The sequence below is a fragment of the Apodemus sylvaticus genome, chromosome 6, assembly GCF_947179515.1.
Source record: "Apodemus sylvaticus chromosome 6, mApoSyl1.1, whole genome shotgun sequence".
In the NCBI taxonomy this organism is placed as follows: Eukaryota; Metazoa; Chordata; class Mammalia; order Rodentia; family Muridae; genus Apodemus; species Apodemus sylvaticus.
The window spans coordinates 16,706,796-16,713,140 of record NC_067477.1 but is presented as its reverse complement, the minus strand read 5'-3'; the positions used below and the strand labels follow the sequence as shown (position 1 = coordinate 16,713,140).

The window sequence follows — 6,345 nt, the reverse complement described above, 5'->3', positions numbered from 1 at the left end:
AGGGAGGTATCGATTTAAGCCTTCTGCGAATTATTGAAACAGGCGCTTCTCATTAGATTAGGTTCAGCTTTACAGTCCATCTGACATGTGCCACGTACAGTATCTATGTAGAAAAATAAGGATTTCTCTCTACACGCCCCTTGCCTCTACTGAGGCATAGCTTCCTCCATTATTAATATTACCTTCCAGAAGGGTCCATGGGTTCGATCTGTGAAATTTTACTTGCACATTCTCACCTAGAGACTTTGGTTTTTTCATTAAGCCTTGCTTCCTCTCAGGCACATTTGGAGGGTTTTAGGCCAGTGCACACTGATTTGTGTCTGCAGATGCAGTCTTTTCCTATTGGCTTCCTTCATTCACCAACATGGATTTAAAAGGCTGCCATGACTTTTATGCTTTTGTTGACTCATTACTTTTTAACCCTGAATAATAATAATAGCCCATTGTTCGAGAGTTGCCACATTTTACTTACCCATCCCTTCACTAAGGGCGTCTTAGTGGCTTCTAAGTTGTGCAGTTACGAATAAAGCTGCTATAAACACGGGATCTTGGGTGGACATACATTTTCAGTTCCTTCGAGGAAATTCCAAAGAGCATGGACACATCTGGTTCCATGTATTGGCAGTTGTGTAAGAACACTCCAAACCGTCTTTCCCAGAGACTCCTCCATCCTGGCTCGCAGTGACCGTGAGTGGGTCTCTGTTTTCTCCACCGTCTCTGGGCTTTGGTGTTGTGGATGCTCTGAGTTTGGGTTACGTTGTAGTTGGAGTATGCAAGCTTTCTGTTTAAACTCATGTCCCCTTCTCACACAGCACACAAGTCTCTTTACAGCCTCTCATTGGCCAGTTGTATATTCTTGGTGAGATGTCTGTTCAGATAGCCTGACTTCATTATTTCTTCTTCTTCTTCTTCTTCTTCTTCTTCTTCTTCTTCTTCTTCTTCTTCTTCTTCTTCTTCTTCTTCTTCTTCTTCTTCTTCTTCTTCTTCTTCTTCTTCTTCTTCTTCTCTTCTTTTTCTTCTTCTTCTTCTTCTTCCTCACCTTCTTCTTCCCCTTCTTCCTCCTCTTCCTCTTCTTCCTCTCTCCTCTTCCTCTCTCCTTCCTTTCCTTCCTCCCTTTCCTTCCTTCTTCCCTCCCTCCTTCCCTCCCTCCCTCCCTCCCTTCTTCCCTCTTTCTCTTCCTTCCTCCCTTCTTTCCTCCCTCCTTCCCTCTCTCGCTCCCTCCCCTTCTTCCCTCTTTTCCTTCCTCCCTTCTTCCCTCTCTCCTTCCCTCCCTCCCCTTCTTCCCTCTTTCTCTTCCTTCCTCCCTTCTTTCCTCCCTCCCTCCCTTCCTCGCTCTCTTCCTTCCTCAGGATCCAAAACATACCCACACACCATCACCCACAATCATACCCATAGCCCAAGGTTATGTCCATCACCCTAAGCCACATCTATTACCCAACACTATACCCATCATCCCAAATCACACCTGCCTTCGGTGTACAGCATCAGTGCACCGAAACAAACTCTCAGCTATAGGCAGCAGCAGGAACTGTGCTGACAAAATGTCTTGGCCCTGGAAGGTCTATATGCAGTTCTAGGCCAAGCTAGCAGCGTCACTTGTTCCTGGTGAGGGACAGATTTCTGGATCCTAGATGGTGACATTTTACTGTGATCCAGCATACCCTCAGAGGAAAGGCATCTCTCTCTCTCTCTCTCTCTCTCTCTCTCTCTCTCTCTGTCTCTCTGTCTCTGTCTCTCTCTTATAAAAGCATTATTTATCACCAGGGCTCTGCCTCATGACCAACCTCTTCTTCAGGGTCACACCTCATCTTGTTGTTATAGTGGGCTTTAAATTCCAATGAGAACGGGGCAGAAAGGAGCAGGGAAGCGCCTCATCTGGAGATAGGAAATAGGTCATAGACTCAATGACCTGTTTCCAGGTGGGGAGGGGGTCCTGGGGGTTAGATTCTGCCATCTGCTTGTCATGGATGATGATGACTGCTGCTGCTGCTGCTGCTGCTGCTGTTGCTGTTGCTGTTGTTGTTGTTGTTGTTCTTCTTCTTCTTCTTCCTGTTCTTCTCTTCCTCCTCCTTCCTCTTCTTCCTCTTCTTCTTCCTCTTCCTCATCTTCTTCCTCTTCTTTCTCTTCCTCATTCTCTTTTTCCTCTTCTCTTCCTTTCTGTTCTTCTCTTCCTCCTCTGTCCTGTTCTTCTTCTCTTCATTCTCCATCTTCTTTTTCCTCTTCTTCCTCTTTCTCATTTTCCTCTTCCTCATCTTCCTCTTCCTCATCTTCTTCTTACTCATCTTCCTCTTCCTTTTCTTCTTCTTCCTCTTCTTCTAAAATGTTTTTAATTAGTATGAGATCTGCTTTATTTACTTCCTATTAAGCTAAAATCCAGGCACCCTGCCCTCTGTCCCACGGCCACTCATGACATCACACATGAGTGAACTACTCTGTCAATGGGGATGATCACACAGCTCAAAATACTCAGATGTCCTGAGGTCTTTTGTCAGGGATCCAACTAGTCCTCTTTCCATCTCTGTGTCAGGTCTGACCCTTCTGGGCCATCCACAGGGGTAATCATTGACTGTGTGGAAGGCCAGTCCCTCACTCTTGGTAAAAATTCCTCTTGAAATGATCATTTTGTGGGTTCCCCCAGGTGCTCTGACAGACTTTCTGCCTCCTGGCTGGGTCCTGCATCTGGACCAAGGAGCTGACCCAATCCAGCCTGGCTTCCCTTGCTCTGAGCTACAGATGGCTGTACGTGTTCCAGTCCCAGCCTTGGGACTCTCTGTGTTCTGTCCACCCTCACCTTTCTGCGTGAGTGTTGTTTCCTCTGAGAAACCTCCCCTGACTGAGGCACCCTTTGGTCACCTGTCCATCGCTGTCCACTTGTCTGCCGCAGGGGCTGTTTGTGATCACCTTTCCACTAAACCTGACTCTTCTGGATCCAGAAACTATCTCACACACGACACAGAGGAAATGTCCAAAATGACCATACAATGATTGCCCCTAGAGACATTACAGGTGTGGCTGCTGTGCCGCATGTGTGTCAGTAGGTGGCAGAGACGGGGAGAGGTTATGTCTATGCTCAGTTGTCGTCTAACCTATAAACATCTGAATGATTAGTAAGTAGCCTAATGTTCCCTGAAAAAAAAAAGTGAGCCTGAGATGACCGCCAGTCAGGCACCAGGGGACCCTGCCAGGGACCTGGTCTGAGATGACCACCAGTCTGGCGCTAGGCAAGCCTGGATGGGTTTTCAGGATGGGGAATGAGCTGGAGACTAGAAAATCCCCACCTTGACCTAAGGCCCTGGGCAGGAGTGAGGCTAAGACAAATTACCCTCACAAGGGGCCACCCGGACAGACTGGGTGAGGAGCGAGGTTCAGACGACCGTCAGACTAGTGCCCGGGTGGACAGGTAGCCTGAGATGGCCACTAGACCAGACAGGCCTGGAGGGGCAGACATCTGATACTGTGCGGGCCTGGGGAGCAGACTGTGGTTGAGATGACCCCTTCCATGGAGGGATAGCACTCTGAGACCACTCCTGAGATGACCCTAGACACTCAGAGACCCTGGACACCTCTAAGAGGAGCAGCTAAATGGTGGAGAAACGGGAGAGAAAGAGAAACAGAAGGATGTGGGCATTGTGAAGGGAGGCTGAACTGGAGACTCGAGGGTAGTGAGGAACAGACTGATGTGAGCAGCCGGTGGGGTCCTGGCCTGTGATGCCACCGGGAGTCACATCTGTATCCATGGCCCTGCACCAGCAGGGGTCTATCACCACCAAAGGCCAGATGGATGTCCCTAGTCTGAGCTACCATTTGGGGACATGTTGATATATGAGGACTATGCAGAGATGGCCCCACCCCAACTTGGGCATCATGGGAGAGCCGGCTCTGGAGGCAGGATAGCAGGAGAGCCGACCTCACCTCTAACTCAGTACTCAGGAGAGAGGGCGTCGCACATTACCCAAGAGAACTGGCCCAACCACTTGTCTCCTGTGAGGCGGCATGGGCGAGGGAGAGACACCCTCCCCTTCCCTGGTCCCTCACCACCTGTGATAGGTGGGAGAGCTGGCCCTTGGAGTCATGAGGGCAGGAGGGTTGGCCCCGTCTTTCACCAACCATAGTCCTCTGGAGAGGGCCCTGTTCTGTGCCTGGGCAGCACAGTAGAGCTGATCCTGGCGGCAGGTTTGCAGTTGAGCCAGCCTGAGGGTGTGAGAGCGGGAGAGGCAGTGGGCTGATCAGCTCAGATAGCTCCCAGGCCCAGGTCGAGGGCTTTGAATTGGCCCAACATCTACCGCATTGATGAACTGCTAGAGTACACAAGGGACCGGTCCTACAGATCCAAAATTACAGGACCTCCATGACACAGGGCAACAGGGTATCTGAGAGAAGAGGCATTCCAGCGAGGATGCAGGATTGACAGAGCAGTAGAAGCCTGAGGCCTCGAACCAGACAAGTCGTTGCAACGAATATTTGCAAGCAAAGAAAGCTGGACAAAAGGGTGTACTGTGGGACACACGGACACACTACAGCTTCCACGAAGAGATTTTTTTCTCTGTTGGAGGGGAGGTTGCAAGGGCAGAGGATGGGTATGAAGGGATGGGGGGAGGGGGAGACGAATGGGGTTGGGGTGCATGATGGGAACTTCCCAAAGAACCACTAAGAGTTAACAACACAAAACAAAACCACGCAGTGAATGAGGGAGTGACACAGCCCCACAGGTGGCTGGAATTTACCTCTCCACCCCAACCCTTCCCCCCCTAGCAGGGGACCTTGTGCTGTCTGTCTATCTGGCATAAGCACTCTTTTAGACAGTTCTAAATCTGGAGCCCAACGTCTTTCCTTTGCTTGCTCGATGATCCTCAGCCCCAGGGATGACCCTCCTGCCCAGACCACAGCTGTCTCCAGAGGCTCCTTTCCGTGCTGAGATGAAGTTTAGTGCTGGGAAATTTTTTAAATTTCCTCAGGCCTGGAAGCAGGTGCCAAAGTGTCACGTGCGTTAAAAGAACCTTGTGGGCTGATGTACAACTGTACAAATACTGTCAAAGGAGCATGTGTCAAAAGGTTTGAGAAAATACTCTTTCTCTTCACCATAGGCCGCTGGAAAAACAAAGGGGTGGGGCGGATGTCTGGGGGTGGGGCAGGGAGGGGTGGGCGGGAACTCACACCCATTTTCTTCTTTCTTTCCTTTTCTTTCCCTCCCTCTATTTTTTCTCCTTCTTCTTTCTTTCCTTTTCTTTCTTTTTTCTTTTTCTTTTTTTTTTTTTTTACCTTTCCCTAAGGAGCTTCTATGCTACCCACACTAATTGTAGGTTTTTCTGAAAATGCAGCATGAATCATTTATAAATAAAGAGACTATAAAATCCCTAAAAGACTCCCTGAGGTATTCGGTATTTCAGCATAAAATAACTGTTAAATGGAGTTATTCTGAATTAGCTTTTACTGGTAGGTGGTGAAAACGAAGTTTTCTTTTCTCCGTGACTGTTGCGGTAATTCTTTTACACAGCCACCCGGGGTAATTGACAGCTGATTTCCATAATTCAGCCTCAGGCAAAGTCACTCCCCAAAGTGGCTAGTTCTAGGGGTAAGGGAGTTCTTCAGGGAAGGGCTCTTAAGCAGTCCAAGAAAGAGGACAGCCCAGGGTCCCTGTCTAGAGCCCTGGGCTTACATTTAAGGGTGAAACAGAAATGCAAAACTTGCTGTTTGGGGGCTGGAAAAGGCCAACGGTGCTGGTGGCTTTAGACCAATCACTGTCTCCTTCTAGCTGTGTGGCCTTGGAGAAGTTGCTAAACCTCTCTGACCATCAGCTAGCTTGGGAGAACATATCTGCTTTGTAGAGTTGTTAGGAAAATGAAGCAACAGTTATGAATGCCCAAAAAAGCCGAAGGTTGCTATGGCAGCAATAATTAATTAATCGATAACGATGACATCGCGTATGCAGAGAAAAGCACCTTGCCTCTACTCTGGCTGCGACCGACTGTTCTAGCAGGTGCACAAGCATTTTCAGACTCTGTTATCTGCCAGGCGCTCTGTGCACGGGGCTGGGGTCTGCAGGAGAGCAAGACTGTGAGCTGTTTAGTCTGGCAGAACACAGCAGAGAGACAGGGGGACAGTCTGGAGAGGGTGACGCCACCGCTGTGGAATGATGTGCGGGGTACAGCGAAAGAGGAAAAGGGTCAGCGCTCCCTCCGTGGGGACAAGAAGCAGGATGGCTACTCAGGTAGAAGGCAGCCACCTGAGCCAGCCTGGGAAGACAGAGGAGGGCTGGTCATGTATCTGTCAGACGTCGCTGAGGTGGGGACTGGTCCATCTTAGTTGACTCTATCCTTGCTTGCCCAAGGCAGTGCCACACTGGCT

General features: G+C 49.4%; 1 pseudogene; it reads left to right on the top strand.

Moving 5' to 3' along the window:
- The first annotated feature begins 2,984 nt into the window (after nt 1-2,984).
- LOC127688238 (uncharacterized) lies at nt 2,985-3,124 on the top strand (annotated as a pseudogene).
- The last annotated feature ends 3,221 nt before the right edge of the window (nt 3,125-6,345 follow it).